We start from the raw sequence: 18,492 nt of genomic DNA, 5'->3' as shown, positions 1-18,492 counted from the left end.
AGTTTAATATTAACCATCTATCTATTTAAAAAAAATTCTTAAAATTTGCGGAAGTTAGAGCTTGCACAGACATTTTCGATCAATCACACACACATACGACATTTAAAAAAAAAATATGAGGTTGAAGAAAATTGGAAAAAAAATTTTGTCACGAAAACGAAGCTTCCTCTACGAGAAAGGCAGAAAAAAAAAATGATTTTGTAGCGACGTGTTCTCGTACAAATTCAACATCGTTGATATCGCGCGATAAGGACTCTTTTTCCCGCGCGATTTAGTGAACGACAAGAGAGTCATTGGAGGAGAGATTCTTCTCGGCGGAACGGAAGTTGAACGAGAGAGCATTATTGGAAGATACACGCCGGTAATTATCCAGGCGCAAACTGAGCGTGCGCGATTCGAGCTTACGTTTTCCCTCGTACCGTTTATGACAATGACAAATGGCTCCTTCGGCGATTCATCATCATCTCTCTCTCTCTCTCTCTCTCTCTCTCTCTCTCTCTTTCTCTCTTCCTCTTCCTCGAGTCGTCTATGCCGTGTCTTTGATGGCGGGACAAGTACCAGATAGCGCCTTCGTCTGGTGCTAAGCATCATTAGATGTTCTAAGGATTTCTTTTTCTTTTCTTTTTTTTTTTTTGGCTTCACACTTTTATCTCCTTCCTTCCTTCACTTCTCTCCTACTGCACTTTTTGCCATTGATATAGAATAATAATTTAATAAAATTTTCAGAATGCCAATTATCGTGATTTCTGATCGTTTATTAAAAGATTTATTTCGTCATTATGATAATCCTTAAATTTAAATTGGATTTTTTTTTTAAATTGCATCTTTTTTTTACACACGTACAGTGCACATGGCGTGTATTTTACATTTCTCACATATTCCTCCAGAAGAAATAAAAAAGCTTCACTCGAAATAATTGAGAGATAGTGTGGGAAGATGTGACATAAAGGGGATCGAAGATTCGCGGAGAAAAGTATACGTATCCGTCCGCGTTGAATTAATGGCCACGGTCGTATATCTAATCTCCTTTACTCGGATTAGTATAGAGACGAATGATGTGTCATTGGCCGGGCTTGCTCGTACATTATTCGGCACGCGTCGCAGACGCCGGGAAATTCTCTCGGGATCGTAAAATTGAGTCCCGGATACGTCTAATCGCGGATTTCTACTACGCTTGTAACACCGCCGTTTTACGTGCGCGAATGACGTAATCGCACTTACATCCCCTCCTCCTCCCTCTGTCTTTCTCGGCTCTATTTCGAAACTAGGTGATCCGTTGTACAAGCATCGGCGCAAAACTTCCGTTTTCCATTAAATTTAATTGCCCGTCGTTGTACGCGCGTATAATCTTGATTGTAAAAAAGAAGTGATGCGAAATTTAAATAGCAAAGTCTCAACGTAATTATAAAGGTACCGAGTAGTAAAGTGGTCCCCGATAACAGAGAGCGGAATCTTTTCTGCCTCATTAAATTTGCATTTGGAAGAACGAGCTAATGTTATGGAGTCATTCCGACGCTGCTTCATCCCCGCGGTAACGACGGCAAACATAATCAAGCATATCTCGGAAATGAATCAGCCTGCCTCGCCGGAGAGTCTCAGTCCCTATTTTAATAGAAATTTTAAATATGATCCGCTCTAAAAAAATTAATAAACCGTAAATATACCGTTTTTTTTTAAATATTAAGAATTTATATATTAAGAATATATATATATATATATATATATATATATATATATATATATATATATATAGTCATTAATTACTTAATATTATGTACGTCAATATTTTAATAACTTGACACTTGTATTAATTTGTGTGAAAAATCAAAAAATAATTTTATCATGTTTGAAACTTGACATAAAAAAATTGAGATTTTATTTTATATATATATATATAATAAAATCTCTATTTTTATGATATATATATATTTTCTGTGTGTACCTATATATGATATCTTTTGTATATATCTTTCTTCTATACATTTTCTATTATATCCGTCGACGGATATAATCGCGAGGAAATGTTGTTTAGAGAGCATACAGAATCGTACGTATTTGTATAAATGCGCGTGTGAATAGACTGTTTCCGATTCGGAAAGGAGTCTAACAATCTTGATTCTCTCGAACCTTTATCGAGTTTGAAAGATTCCCTACTTTCTCGCTTCTCTTCGCGCTTCCTTCCTGGTGTGCTTGAAGTTTCGACCGCGATAAAAGTCCGTAAAATTAAATATTGATTTTGTTTGAGCAATGGCGGGCGACGCCTCGCTTTCTCCTTTCATCGAAGAAGGATCCTTTGACCTTCCAGGAGTTCTCTGTCGCAGCTTCCAAACCAAAATTCACTTAGGCCAACTTTAAAAGGTTGAGGCAAGAGGAAACCCTTTCAGACGGAGAATCCTTCTTCGCCTGTAGAACGAAGCGATTTATGTATATCTCTATCACAAACATAGTATATATCTACTGGACATTTATTCGGAAAAGAGCATAGACATCTCATACATTTATCGATTTAATTTTTTATTCTCGGAAAATTTTTCCCTGCCCATGTTTTTCGCCGAAATAATTTGATTTGCCTAAAACTTAAATATATTATTAATATAATAAATTTTAATATATTAATAAAATATTAATATAATATTATTAATGAAAAATATGTCGCCATTCCCGGCAATTAGTAATCATAAATATATATAAATATAAATATAATAATTAATATTTTAATAATTACAAATTATTATTTATTTATAACTATATTTTCAAAAATTTTAATGTCAAATAATCTACTATTCTCTAATTTTTTATTTAATATCTATATCATTTTTTTTCTCTACAGTTAAAAAAATATTATGAGACATATCGATCGGGTTATTGAATTAAAATGCTCGAAAATGCATTGTGTATGAAAAACTTTCTCAAACTTGCTGCTATAATCGATAAGGATCCTAGAAATTACTACGGTCAGTAGGAATTTCACGAAAATTCCCGTCATAACTACCGGTCACGAAAGGCAGCTATTAATGATGCTATGCCAGTCGATTAATTCATTTGGATGGAATCGATTAATCAAACTAAGAGCGCGTGCCACGTGAAGACTTATTTTCGATAGTCACGTTTCGTTATAGCCGATCTCACCAAACGATTTATGCGTTAGAAGAAAACCTCATCGACGAAACCTTCTTTCACTTTGATCGCACTTATGAATGCATCACAACGTTGTAATGTCACAGCTGTAAGTTCATCATTGGCACGATCGTAGACTGTTAATTTTCTTCTCGCTTTAATGGATACTTCCGGTGGCATGGATGCGTATCTTGAACCGGCAAGATGGAACGATAGTAATAAAGATACACGGGTGCGGCAAAAGTCGTGTATGTATTATCGAGAGGGGACGAATCTGCGTAGACATAACTCATGTCAGGATAAAATTCGATCATTTGTCTATAATATCTGATGTAATATAGACATAAGCATCGTAGTAAACTACATGGACATCGCAAAACATCTGTACAAGTTTTTTTTTTTATATAGAGCTCTTCTGAATTTTGTAATCTTACAGTTTTGAAACAATTTTATTTATCGAAAACATAAATTTTTATGTTAATTTAACATAAATTTTATGTTAATTTAAATTTACATAAATTTCTGTGTTAATTTAATATAATATGGATATATTAAATAATGACACTAATATTATGTTAATAATTCAACTTGAAATAAATATAAACTCTTTGTAGTAATTTGAAATAAATAGTGTAAAATCAACATATTTTTAATGATAGATTTAATTTAGCTAAAAAAATTACCGACAAGTCTGTAAGCCCTCTCATTCTTATCTCTTGTACAATAAAATCAACATATTTTTCTGTAAATTTTAACAGACTATCCTGTCAACAAAAATACGAAATATATCTCTCGCTTAAAATTAAAAATACACATTGTGCACATTGTGTTGTTTCTATATTTTTGCATTCCTCATGGAGGAAGCTTTGTTTTTGTGACAAATTTTTTTTTTCCATTTTTCTATGCCAATGTGTTTGAAATATTCTACAACGTCGAAAAATCACATTTTTAAAAAATGTCGGTACGTGTGTATGTATGTACGAAGTGTTTGTGCAAACTTTAACATCTGTAAATTTTTAGATATCGAACTAAATTTTTTAACATACAGACAAAGCTTCCTCTATGACGCAGCCAAAATTGGCACGATTTTCATCTTGTTTTTAATTGCTTTAATAATTTAACATTTCAGTTTAATAGCGATATGTCAAATTAACACATGAAACATTTACATATTAAATACTTAGCACAAAAATTTTTGACTGACATATTTTTTGTAATGACTAAACATAAATGTTCCCAACTGTGATATATGCATTCCACCAAGTGACACGAGAGAGTATCAATGCCATTACTAGCCGTGTCGACGATGCTATGCCGCGCCGCGCTACGCTCAAGGCGCGCATGTGACGTATGCGCCCGACGCAACTCCCGGCATTGCCACTGCCACACCGCGACACAGACGTGACTTCCCTCTCAGTGGTCCGTGAAACGCGACCGGAGTGCCACGTTCTCCTTCTACCTTTTGTGAGGACACGCGATCTGTAAACCCGCGATCCCGCGCCACATCGATCTGACAGCGTCGCGCTTGACGACCGCGGAAAGATTTCATCCCGTATAGTGTATAATGTAAATTATATCGAAGGGACATAGCGGTTGCCGAGGTAGAACGTAAATATTTGGGGAGGGATTTAATTTTTTTCTTGTTTTTTTTTTCCTTTTCTCTGTGACGCGAATGCGATGCTTCCGTCTGTCAATACTTGGTATCGAAAGTGATGAAGCGATAGAGCGATAGAGAAAGTACAATATTGGAGTCTGTAAATGTCTCGTGTCACAGTGATTTTTTTGTGAGAAAGAATTTTTTTTTCTTTGTAAATCTCTTGTAAATAGAATATACTAAATTTTTTATATACACTATAAATAACATTGTTATTAATTTTAAAAGCATCAGATGCAGCTTTTAATCTGCAAAAAAAAAAAAAAATAAAATAAAATAAAAATAACTTGAAAAGATTTTTGACAGAAATTTATTTTGTGGAAGTTACAAAAATTCCTATTTTTTACATATAAATTAATTTATTTAAAATCGTGAAAGAATTTTCTCTTAAAAAATTTCTCCAATTAAATTAGTATAGAAATAACGCACGATATATATATTCGATCAACTTTATTTTAAGAAGGATGAAAATAATTTTAGAATATCAACATAATATTATAATTCATATATATAAGTCTTCCAATCTCATATCATTTCTCTTTTTATATCCACAATTAGTGAGAAATAATCTTCTTTTCTTAGAACGAATTATCTTTTCTCTTCGTATTAAGCAAACCTCGTTTCTAGCGGTCGCATTTGAACGGCGGTGTTAAAGCAATTAGTAGTTTCTTTCTACCAAGGCAATGTCAATTAGCGGATAAATCACGCGGGACGAAAGTAAAGGCAGCTTTCAATCACAATAGCTTCATTTAATTTTGACAAACTACATACTGGCCATTCTCACGTCCATGTTGTGCCAATTATAATGTAATATTAATACTGCGATCCTTTTATCGTAGTAAGTGAATTTAATACACGAGGAGAGAGCGCGTATCTTTCACGATCGCAGATGCAAATACGATAGCGAGTTACGAGCAGGACGGCATACAAATACAGTGTTCCACCGCAACATTTCTAACGTGATATCCTCTGAGAATATTGCTGATCGTAAAAAATTTTCCAATATCCGCATTGTGATATTTAATATGATGCTTTTTTTTTATTCTAATGCTTCGTTTTTTTATTTTCATGTTAATTTTTAAATTTTTTTAATTTTTAAAGTTATTTTTAAATTTAAAATTTTTTAAGTTATTTTAAAATTTTTAATTTTTAAATGTTACACGTCTTGTATTTTTTGCATTGCTATAATAATTAATTAAGTCGCAAAATCAAGTCGTTTGTGATTAAAAATATTTTAAAAATCTAAAAGTGTTCTTTTAAGTTAGCTTTATTTTAGCTTTAACTTGATATTTTCATTTGAATCATTTGAATTTTTTCGTTTTTAAAAGGAGCTGACGTCTGTTATAAAATCTTTCTTAAAGATTGCGCGAAGGATTTCTGTATGATAAATGGTTCGTTAGAAACTGGAGCACGCTGTGTGTACGCCTAGTCGAAAAGAATAAATCACGAAGTTTTAAGCTTCAGATCGCGATACGATGTACAGCGGAAATTTCGAGGAATAGATACAATTACGATAATAGATTATTTGATTCGCGTAGAATTGATTCATCCTCGATATAAATGAGTATCGATTTAAAAGAAATGGATTATCGTGGAACAGATCTTATCTTTTTGAGACAATTTAAAATAGACTTTAACGAAGAGCTTTAATTCGATGGCACAATTTTTTAGCATAATTACACGTCACCCTGAAACTCGAAAGTTTCGCGATAAATGGTGGACCTTTTCGTCAATCTGTCTTATTAAAATGTAACTCGTTTATTCTGGAGACCCACTGTAGAAAGCCATTCCGCATTGTACTGCAATTTATCAAAAGTTTGTCCTAGTTGTTTGCACTTTTAGAACTTATTACACGGTTAAGAAATCAGATTCTATTCATATCATTTTAATTTAGAGCGTCGCGAGAGATTACGACTCGTAATACACGCGAAAATTTTTGTTGCCATCTTCGTTTGTCATTCCTTTCACTTATTCTCTTTACTTTCGCTGTAAAAATATTTTTTGCGTTATTAATTTATCATTTTGTTTCTCATTTTTATTTCTTTCGCATTTCTCTTACCGATCTTGAGAGAATTTAATTTTCCAGTCGAAATAAATATCTCTCCCCCTTTTTAAACGCCGGTTTGTGATATATCTCGAGGATAAGGGCGAGCGAAAATTAAAGATTTCAAAATTAGAAAAGATTTTAGGGGAAGTTACTTTTATGTATGTTTTTTTTTAACAGAATTCAAATTTTTGCTATGATTTTTTAATAAAACTTATGCAATACTTTATTTACTTATTATTAATATTTATTTAATAATATATTTAAACTTCCTTAATTTTTTTAAAAAACATATTTATAATTTTTTTAAATAAAAGAGAGAGAGAGAGAGAGAGAGAGTAAAAATCAATCGTAAACCGAATTAAATTTAAATTCCCTTTTTTTACATCTGATTTTTTTTTATCCATACACTTTTTCATGAGAAGTCAAAAATAAAATTCTCTAAAATTCCATTTTGAAGCTTAAGTGCGACTAATTGCCGGCTCCATGTCGGACAATATCCTCCTTGATTTCGGTGGAAAACGTTAGTGGCCCTTTTGTCCTTTGATCAAAGCGCTAAACCGATATATATCCGCTTACGCGGGAGGTAAAAGCCGGCGTGCGCGCTATCTATTCCAGGTGGTATCAGTCACCGGCATTCAGGCACGTTCTCTTTTTCAATTAAGCTTTGATCACGGGGCATCGGGATATATAGAGCGCGCCCGGTTTCGCCGGTGTCGATAGTTACAGATTCGAACGAATGTTACTCTCGATAAAGGGACGGAGGCGAGACACACGAATGCTGGTCTGAATGAAAACAAAAATCTCGTTGGCATCGAAATCATATGTCGACTCGCGTCAACGCGCTAGGAAGCACTTGAAAAGCTCTTTTATAGCATTTATCTCTCCTTCTCTCTCTCTCTCTCTCTCGCAATTTCGCTTTTAATTGAGAGACGTGTTTTTTTTTTCCAAAGGAATCAAGAGATTTAAATCAATGTGCATTTATATATTTATTTGTTCTTTTTTTCTCGCATTATACAAACTGAGATAGACGATATTATCGCTTTTAATTAAAAATATTTCTTCGTTTATTTAGGATTGACTCTCCTTCAACTACAATTTATCTCTTCTTTTTTTTTTGCTTTTAATTTAGGAGTTAATTATTTTTTGCGATTATTTGTCTAGCTATTGACATAACAAATTTGTTAATAATTTATAAATAGTTAATAAAATAGGCGAGTTTTTAATTCGAACGATAAAATATGTGAAAAATTATGGAAACTAATTTTCCGTATGAGCTACTCTTTCTTTGATATTCTTTATGGCGCGATAGCACGGCAGGCAAGTTGCTGTGATGGATTGATGGTCCTCTATTTGCTTACCAAATATTGGAACGAATCGAACTTTTAACGAGGAGCGAGCGACGAAAGTGAACTGTGCTCTCGGTGATTGCTACTATCGAGAGAAAAAATAAATATTGATCCTTCCGTCGGTGTATCGTTGTGAAAATTAGAAATCGTCCAGGTGACGTTTATAATTTCGAAAATGTATCGAGATAGAAGTAAAAAAATTGTAAAAATATTGATTATGATTATCCGATAACATCGTGAATAGTTAATTCTTTAATAATTAAATCTGTAGGAAAAAGAAAATTTGTTTTCCGTGTAAAATTTCTCGTCGATAAAGATATTTTGCTTCTGTCAAATCGAAATATATGTATTTTTGAAAAATGAATGCTGCATCAAGATTCTCTGATGCTTTAAAGAAACGTACAATTAATACAATATAAATGTGCGATGTAAATTTTATTTTTTCATATATCTCTTTTTCGTCATATACTTATTTAATTTTTATTACGCATTTTTCCATTATCTGTAATTTTTTATTTATTATACTTGTTTATTTTTCGTGAAAAATAGATGGGGGAATGATGATTACATTTCGTTTTATGAGAATTGCTTAAAATATCCTCTTAAGAGACGCTTTGTCGGGATCGAAATAGATATTTCCTATACGTCGCGTGGCTCAATTAGTCGAAAACGAACGTGTCTCTGTGTACATATCCGGAGAACGTATGCACGCACGCACACCCTCTCCCCTCCTCCCCCCACCTCGTATTTTCTTTCTCGATTGTCCGTGAAGTGCTGCATCGACCTAACTGCATCGTGAAAGACGGCAGGCGGCAGGCAGGAAACGGCGCGTTTCTTTCTTCTGAATCGCGTCTTTCGGGACTCCCAAAGCGAGACTTAAAAATACACCGCGTCCAAAAATACACGGGGAGCGACGCTCTCGACAGTTTTCGATGACGACGCCGTGTGACGGTGGCGGGTCTCTCTTTCGACCTCCCCTTCTGCTGCCTTCCCTCCCCTTCTAGCCAAAAGATTAATCCCTGTTTTGTTTGTCGCTTTGCAGCATCTCCCTTTCGGAGGCTCTCCAATCCCTTATTTCTTAAACCTTTCTCGGAAGCATATTTTACACAACTCAATACATAAATACAGAACTTAATAAAATATATATATAATAAAAATTTTTATAAAATATTTATCGATGCTTTATCAGGGAGAATTTAGAAAGATAGGAATGTATAAAAGATAAGATTTAATTTTGAGGAAAAATATTTAAATACTTAAATGTAGATAAAATGTCGGATTAGAAATCTTAGATTAATAGAAATGAATTGGTGTCACAATTATTAGCCTATTAATAGGCTAATAGTTTGAAAAATATTGGTCTAATCGACGATACGACAAGTTTCGAGATGAACTTTTTTTTTTTATATATAGACTTTTAGGATCCAAATATATTTCTCCGGTATCTATTTGCCTACAAACGATCATTGTGCGCACGTATTTTCGGTTATGGTGTTTGATGTCACGTGAAAAATGACAGCGGTTTACGAGGTGATTGACGAGTTTCGACAGCGATGATACTTGTGATGAAATGATCGCGACGAACGATTTTGACTAGTGCTCTCGCCGACCAAAGTTCATTCATCGAGACTAGCGATTCATCTAAAGTGGATTGGCAAATCAATTGTCAATGATGCAACCCGTACAGACCGAGAACAACAACTCTGCTTTAGACATGGAATCCCTCGAGGAGATGCTTCGTAAGGTAATAATAGTAATCTTCTTTCACTTTGATACGAATAAATGCTTTTGATAAGTCAGCATAGCTTGCTCCTTTATAACTTTCACAAATGCAATTTCGATTATAGAGATGCTAGATGAAAAATATAAATTCTTGTATGATTGTATAATTTTTTTGAAATGTATTTTTTTTAAGTTCGTATATAAATATGTATATATACTTCATCTAGATATAAATATATTTTGATTTAAAGTTTAATTATATATACAGGGTGGGCCTGAACGTTTTAGACTTTGAGATTTTATATAAAATTTAATTCTGAACAAAAATCTTTAAAATTTAACGCGTAAAAAATTGAGAAAACCTTAAATAGGGCTTTATAAAATTATAATTAAAGAGTGAATTATAATGAGAGTTTGGAAACGGGTCTATGCAAAATCGCTCCATTGTATCATTTATGTCTGTTTAAACGCAGCGAAATTTTTCCTCAAGAGGGAAAAATTACGCGCGAAACGTCGCGGATAAAAGATACTTGGCTGGAGGAGAAGCAAGTTTTTAACTGCAACTTCCTGTAATGTATTCCGTCAGGGATCGTTGAATGGGCCACTTAGCGAGCGTCCACACGTGTGGATGTCGATATATATGCCTTTGATAGGGTTAAAACGAGCTCTCTAGTAACGCTTTAATGGCTGCCTAGATGGAATCGTCAGGAAAAACGTTCGGAAAACCGTAAAGTAAACCAGTCATTCTAGCATTTCAATCAGTACGTTTTCCCCCTTAGATGAAAAAAAAAAATATTATTTAATCAATATAATTTTTTACATTAAAATACGCTTAACTAAGAAAAGGAAGAATTGATAATCTTGTGTATATTTAACGAAATAATTTTTTAAAAGAAGTCTCAATTTTCTCCTCTTTTTTTTTACATTAATTCTTTATAAGTTTGTCTGCTCCGAACGGAGAACACGAAAAGCCTCTTTCTTCGAAAACAATAGTTATAATTTAAACTATCTTGAGGTTACTGATGGAATCTTAATTGAATGAAATTTGCTTCACAATTTTTGCGAATAAAGAATCTCGTTCATTTCATTGCTCGAGATAAGAGTTCATTTGACATTTATGACGTTTCCATTAATTCTCTCTTCTTAGCATTTTCTCTTATTGTAATATAATGTCTGAGGGAGATTCTTCGTCGCTTATATTGCTCTCTGCTGTCAGGCACAAGTGTCGTGAAACAAATGTCAAATGTAAACCTCGAGTATAAAGCTACGTTTAATATCGTATCGTATCCGTACCGCTGTCATGCACAAGCGTCGCGAATAAATGTCAAACAAAAAGCTACCAGAAAGAAAGCTAGATTTACGCTCTACGGCGTGACATTTTTATCCGACATTTTCTCGCTCATCGTCGTTATAAAAGAAAATCATCCTTTACGATCGACTCGTTCACCGAACGATCGCTTTAAAGCATCCCGCCAACAATCGCGGGAATTAAAAAAGGGAGGATCGTAAGCGTTAATTCCAAGCCATTTCGAGCTACGTAAAATTGTATACAGGTGTATACAAGGGGTCACCCTATATAGCAGACGGGAATTAAAGCCGACGCGGCGGTGCAACCTTTCGCAAATTATAATGCAAAATGAATCCGCGAGTATAGCCCTAGCGGAAGGGTTACGGGAATAATAACTCGGCACGCGCGTTTTCCGCTCGCGGGATGTATCTATAACTCGCGGACGGAATGCATAATCCAGGACGCATTTGCATAGCAGGATGCGCGCCGGTAAGCGTCGCGCGATAACGAAAACTGAAGCTTAAATAACATCGGATGTATATGTACACACGTATATGTGTGTATAATGCTCGCCGCCCTGTATATACATAGAGGGGCGGAAAAATGGGGTAGTTAATTGTTCTTCCGTTACCGTGCAATTACGTTTGTCACACGGGATAATGCCGTTTATCGTGTCTGCCGTTACACGCCGCTGTAATTACTTCTATAATTAGTATTTCTTCGGCGGCAGTCTCGAGCGACAAACACGGTTCCAAACTCAATTCTAATCTCATCCTAATTTTACGAGTGCAATCGATACGCTCGGCGGATCGGCTACAATAGTTTTGGGAGGGCTTGGATTTGCCACGGCATTACAATACGGAGCTTTCTGACGGTCGTGCCTCTTTCGACGAATTTTCGGAATTAATCACCGATCGAATTAATTAATATTGCGCGTTTTATTTCACTGACTTGAATGACAGATGACTTCTCGTTTGGGCACTCGGTATATTTAGAATTTAATTGCTCCCTCGCGACGAAGTAAAGTCTCTCTTTTTTTTTTTAATCTGTCATCATTGAAACGTCTTCGAAATTCAGTTACGAGGAAACGCACCTTGTATATTCTTACGAGGTTCGGCCTCTGATTTTTCGATTCATAACACGCAGGCAGGCGTGAATTGTATTTTTTTTAGCGAGAAAGAAAACGCGACTGTATCAATAGCTAAGCGAGAAAATATACAATGGTACCCTCACAGTTTTATCCCCAAACAGACATTCGCGAGTTTCTGGACGCGAGGGCGTGGGAACGATCATCGGAGGGAAAGCTCTCGGAAAGCTCTCGGAAAGCTTTTTCGGTTGCGGTTCCTGATCTAAGCGGCTTTTCGTTTGCGGCAAGGAGATGCGTATTATCGACCCTCTTACCGCCTACCGCAGCTGGCCGAAAAATATTAATCCCGGCCGTCAAACGCACTCATATCGGAATGGGAGAGTCGATGGGGGGTGGATTTCTCGCGATACACGCCGAAGACTAATAATAAGTAAGGGAATAAGAAAAAGTTGAATATATCTTTTCGTTATAATTGAACGCTGTGGGAAGAGAATACGCTTCGTCACGAGAGATACAAGTGTTCTTTATTAAAAAATAAATTCTTGCATATTATTTATCTTTACTAAAAAAAAAAGAGAGAAAAAAATTTGCATATTGCTTCCTCATCATTTTATTTCGCCCACAAAGCTCCTCCTCCAGACCAAATAGGTTTTTCAATTTTGGCTTCCTCATAGAGGAAGCTTTATCATGTTAAAGAATTTTGTTGGCCTATTTTTAAATTTTCGGAAATTAAAGGGTTCACAGACATTTTTCAAAAAATTTAAAATTTTGTAAAAAATGAATCCTTTTATCAATTTACATTAAATTTAATATCATCTTATAATAATCCTCTATTCATTAAAAAAGAAAAAAATTTACTTGATGTGTCAAAATTTGCGAAAATTAGAGCTTGCACAGACATATCGTACATATATACACATACACATATAAATTTAAAAAAATTTTTTTTAATATTATGTTTTTGACGTTTTACAACATTCTGAACAGCCGAAACATCGGCATAAAAAACGGAAAAAAGATTTTGTCACGAAAACAAAGCTTCCTCTATGAAGAAACTAAATATTATTAAAAATAAATATTATTCTTTAATCAGTTACTAAAATATTATTCTTTAAACGGTTACTGCTTCACAAAAAAATGAGATAGGGACTAATAATAAGTAACTTTTAGTGCACAAAACGGATTATTAATTAGTATTCTCCTTCTGGATAACAGAAGAAATATTTAAGGACCTTTTATTATGTAAAAATACTAGGTACGCCAAATAGACTACTGTGTGTCAGGATATATACATTATTAAGCGGATAGATAAGGCTTAAATACTGTACTAGGTCGGGCGAGCGGGAAGCGGCGACTTTCTCGTCTCGATGTGGCGATTGTTGGAAGTTTCTGCACCTTTCAGCGAGAGAACTTCTCCGCACTTCTCGCCGGTGATGTACAGCTAAAACGTCGACGGTCGACGATCCCGCGCTTCCGTCTAAGATCGTCGTCGTGTATGTGTGCGTTCACGAGAAACGACCCGCCGCCACCCTTTCCCGCCCTACGGCCCATGGAGCGTAAAAGGGCAATAAAACACACGGGACGCATCTGGGTTACGAGCTTTACAAGGCACTAGCTTCTTTCTTTATCTCGTGCCGGGGCCATCGCTTCGGCCCTAAGCGATTTCTCGAACGCGTCCTCCTCCTGCCCTCTCGGTTTCCCTGTAACCTCTCCGTGTATAGCTTGTCGCTTCAGGGTCGGATTTTCGGCACACCTAGACACACTTCTATCCAAAAATGTAAAATACATATGACAAGATATAAAGGATATAATCCTGATTTTTCAGCGATATATAATTTTGACATTTTCATTGCATTTTTTCATTGTCACAATTTTCTGTTGTTTATTTTAAACAAATTTCATCCCTTTTTTTTTGGATTTTGAAAATTAAAATGTGCAATAAAAATGTAACAAAAATAATTATATCGATATGTAATTTTAAAAAATATTCGTTAAAAAATATTAATTTTTTAAGCTTAATTTTTTTTTGTTGCTTTTTAAATTCCAAAAATTTCGTAAGTCACGGACACTATGTGCATAATTCTATTATAACAAAAAATCCGATCCTGATTGTACTCTGCACCGTTTTGTCAAGACGCTTCCCGTTTATTCCAATCCGATCATCAAACTCCTTTTTCGTTCCTTTTTCTCTCCTTTTTCCTCATCAAGAGAAAGCGTCGTTGGATGGTACGATTTAGATGCCCGTTACAATACACATCAAAACAAGTTCCGAATCACTCGCGTCTCCACCAAGTCAATGATTTCCGAGCTTTTTACGACTGCGTACTTTTCCTATCTTGTAAACAGTTTGTTCGAATACCGTCAAACGTAATCATTTTAATTTTGCATATATATTAAAATGGTTTTAAAATTATATAACATTGAAAAAAAAATAAGAAAAGCTGTTTAAAAGTCGAAAGAAATAAATTCTTCATGAATTTTGACAGTTAATGAAAGCATTCGTTGCTTTATCAGCTGACGCGAAAATTTATAAATCTCATCAAACTACGCCAGTCTGATAAGCCGAATTAAATCGATATCATTGCAATATAGGCAGCGTGCAGCGGCCAAAAATTGCATTTTGTGTAAACAGACTATATAAGGTGGCTAAAAATCACCGCTCTCCTTCCTAACGATGATTCAAGCGAGGGAGACGATGTCATCCTGTGTACTGGCCGACGCTTCTATCGGTCGTCTCGCGAATAAATGTCGCAGTTACACGGATTGCACTGGAAATTGGACATCTCGAAGCGGGATGCACCGGCAGGTGCAATAACGATAACGGCGATCGTGTTAACGTTCGCGACAACGTTACGTGACAATGACAGGTGTTATGATCACGATAATAAAGAGATACGAGAATTAGTTTGGCCAAACGGTCAAGTGATATCTCGCTCGTCCTTTTGAACATCGGGTACATTTTACGAATGGAGAACACGAACTCGTTTGCTAGCATTAGATTGTCACGTTCAAAACAACAGATCTGCAAAATTTGCGCTTTGTTGAGAGAGGATGCCTTTATAAAATAAGCATATACAATGCATATTCCGTATGCACTTTTATTTCAATGTGTCGCGTATATATTTTTATTAAATATTCTATTAAAAAAATTAATTTAATTTAATACATAAATATAACGGTGGAAAATTAAAGAAAATTAAATGTTAAATTAACGAAATTTATTAAGTTTTCTTTAATAAAATTTTATAAATCAACTTAGAGTAAAAAAATCGTACATTTTTTTTTTACATTTTTCTATCCTCTTTAAATGATAAAATAACAGGAGATTAAAATTAAATGATAACGAGGAAATAATAAAATTATTATTTATTTTACTCGGTGGCGGTTATAAAAACATGGATTCAAGAGAGACCGGGTAATTATATAAGCACGACATTATGACAACTCATTCATCACACTTATTAATAATGCTAACGGAAAACTAAATAAGGGTCTAATTAATATGTGTCGCGAGATGTAGACCAATGCGAATCTCGGTCTTGCCGCGTATCGATGTAACTCTCCTTCGTTCATGACCCTCGCGCGGTGAAAGCGTCCGTACGTTTCGTGTCCCTTTTCTAGGGGTTGACATAGTTTAATATACAAGGCACGAGAGAGCGAGATCCGGCTTTTCGACCCTGGGATTTCGTTATAAATAAGGGTCGCGCATTCGGTCTGTGCGGTACCGTGGAAGAGGTGCTAACGATCCTCGTCCTCGTCGAGCTAATTCCATTACGGCCATTACTCTTCTATCATGTCGAAAGCAAGCCGACTTGTTCGATATAGAACAAGCTTTCTCTAACGGGAGGCTGAATTGGATCGATCGTTGCAGGAAAGGTAATGATCGATCTTGTTTCTTCGTTGTAAATTTTTCATTGATTAAGATGCAAATGTTTCTAACAATCCATTAATGTTTTATTACTCTAAAAGAATTTTTATTTTACTTAATAATTTGACTAAATTATAATTCTTTTTAATTTTCTAATTATAATTTTTTTAATATAGTTAAATGTATAGTATATATATTATAGATATTATATATGTATTATATAATTAAATATATATTGTTTAGTATATATTTAAAAATATAATTTAATATAATAAGATTGATTTAATAAATTGATAATAAATATAATAAATATAATAAATTAATACTAAAAAATTATTCTTTATAATCTTCAATATTCTTTTTTCAAGAACTTATATTGGAACGAAAAAAAAATACAAAATAATTATTAAACGATCGCAAAGGCAATTTTCGGATTCAAAAATTAGGCATTCATATCTTTGCAAATTGCATCGCGATGGTTCTTATCGCTCCTAATTTACCTACTTCCTGCAAGGCTATCATTTCGATCGTATTTAATAACAATAAGGGAAAAAAACTTTCTGTTGTCAACAGAAAGAGAGAGAGAGGAAAGTACGTGAATCACACAAAACCGGAAGTAATTTCCGCGTTTGTGTTTCTTTTATCCTTTGGAAAAGAAACTACCCGGATTGCCGTTTCTTTTTCCCCGGCCCCATCCATCCCTTTTTCTCTCTTTTTCCGTACTTTTCGTGATTCCCTTCTGCCACACGCGACAGAGGAGGCATCGGGCCATAAATTTTCCGCGCACAAAGCGAACGAAATTCAAGAAAGTACCGGCTTCTATGTTTCGCGTCACGCGAGCCACCGATAACATTAACGAGCCAATCCTCGCGACGATGTCCCGGCTGCGCTCGCTCACAGAATTTTTCCAAAGGGCCGAAACGGGAGTAAGGGTGTGTTATCGTCCCGCGACTCTTTCACGACCTTCGTGCTTTATGCACGGACCTCGACAAATTATGAGAAACCCCACCAGCCGCGCAGAGAAAAAAGTACTCACCGTTTCCTTTCTACCCCTTTTAAAGAGAGCCCTTTTTTCGGTCAAAGTGTTGCAACCATTTCCCTCTGTGCGGTTAATGTAGTTGTTTCTTTCATAAAAGAAATAGATTTTTTTTTATGATATAAAGGGAGATGATATTTATTATTTAGAATTTTAAGTCATAATTTGAATCGCTAAGAATCAAGATAAGAAGAAAATCGTGCAAATTAAAAACTTGCATATAGTTTTTTTTATCATTTTATTTCGCTCACAAAGCTCCTTCTCCGAGGGTCAAACGGATTTTTCAATTTTGGCTTTTCTTTCTTATAGAGCTTTATCATTTAAAAAAAATTTAGCTTAATTTCTCGAAATTTGCGCAAGTTAAAACGCGCATAGATATTTTTCAAAAAATTCAAAATTTTATAAAACATGAATTCTTTAACCAATTCTCATCAAATTCAATACCAACTGTCCTTTAATAGAACTCTGTTCATTAAAAAAAATTTAACCCGATATATCAAAATTTGCAGAAGTTACAGCTTTGCACAAACATTTCGTACATACATACACACATACGGATGTCATTTAAAAAAATGTGATTTTTTGACATTTTGAAAAATTCTGAACATACTGACATAGGAAACCAAAAAAAAAAAAACATTTGTCACGAAAACAAAGCTTCCTCTATGAGGAAACAAATTGTGGATTGTGATAGGATAAATAATACAGAATATAGAATATGTATAGAATATAGATATATATAACGTACACATGTGTATAGAAAGAGCACATGCTATCTGAAATTTCGTAGATTAGATCGGTCGGATACCTTTCCCGGTGTCATCTCGGCGTGGCAAAAAGCGAAATTTACGCACTGACGACAGTTTGAGAGATCCCAGCGGCGCATTCCATCTCCTGCGCCTAATGTACCAGTCGTCCGTCGCCCTACGTCGCGGATTTCCCTTTCTGGCAGCGACATGTCGTGAGAGTAACGTGCCGAGAAACTGCGCGCGTTTTCCCCTTCGCATTAGAAGAGGAACGTTTCTAGGTTTCTCTTCAGCCTCTGTCTCATTCTCTCTCTCTCTCTCTGTCTTTCTCTGTCGTTCACCCTTTCATCTCTCGCGGCCCTTTGCCTTTTTCTTTTCTCTCCGACGCCAGATGCTGCTAACTGCGCCCTCCTTGATGAGATCCTGGTCCCCCTCCCCCCCCCCTCGCCTCGCCTCGCGCTGCAACTTGCGCTCTTCCTCCTGCCCCTCCTCCCGCTACCAATCCATCTTCCTCGAAAAAGACGAGATCGCGCTACACGGTCGCTTTATCCGCCCGAGCGAGGAGAAACACGAATTCTTTA

At 35.2% G+C, this 18,492-nt stretch overlaps 1 protein-coding gene across 7 annotated transcripts in view; it reads left to right on the top strand.

The window, feature by feature from the left end:
* The window catches only part of LOC126855790 (uncharacterized protein CG43867), a 63,184-nt gene that overhangs the window by 25,206 nt on the left and 19,486 nt on the right, over positions 1 to 18,492 (top strand). The gene's annotated exons all lie outside the window — the stretch shown is intronic.

This window comes from Cataglyphis hispanica, chromosome 17 (assembly GCF_021464435.1).
Source record: "Cataglyphis hispanica isolate Lineage 1 chromosome 17, ULB_Chis1_1.0, whole genome shotgun sequence".
NCBI classification, from domain to species: domain Eukaryota; kingdom Metazoa; phylum Arthropoda; class Insecta; order Hymenoptera; family Formicidae; genus Cataglyphis; species Cataglyphis hispanica.
This window is presented reverse-complemented; position numbering and strand designations above follow the sequence as displayed.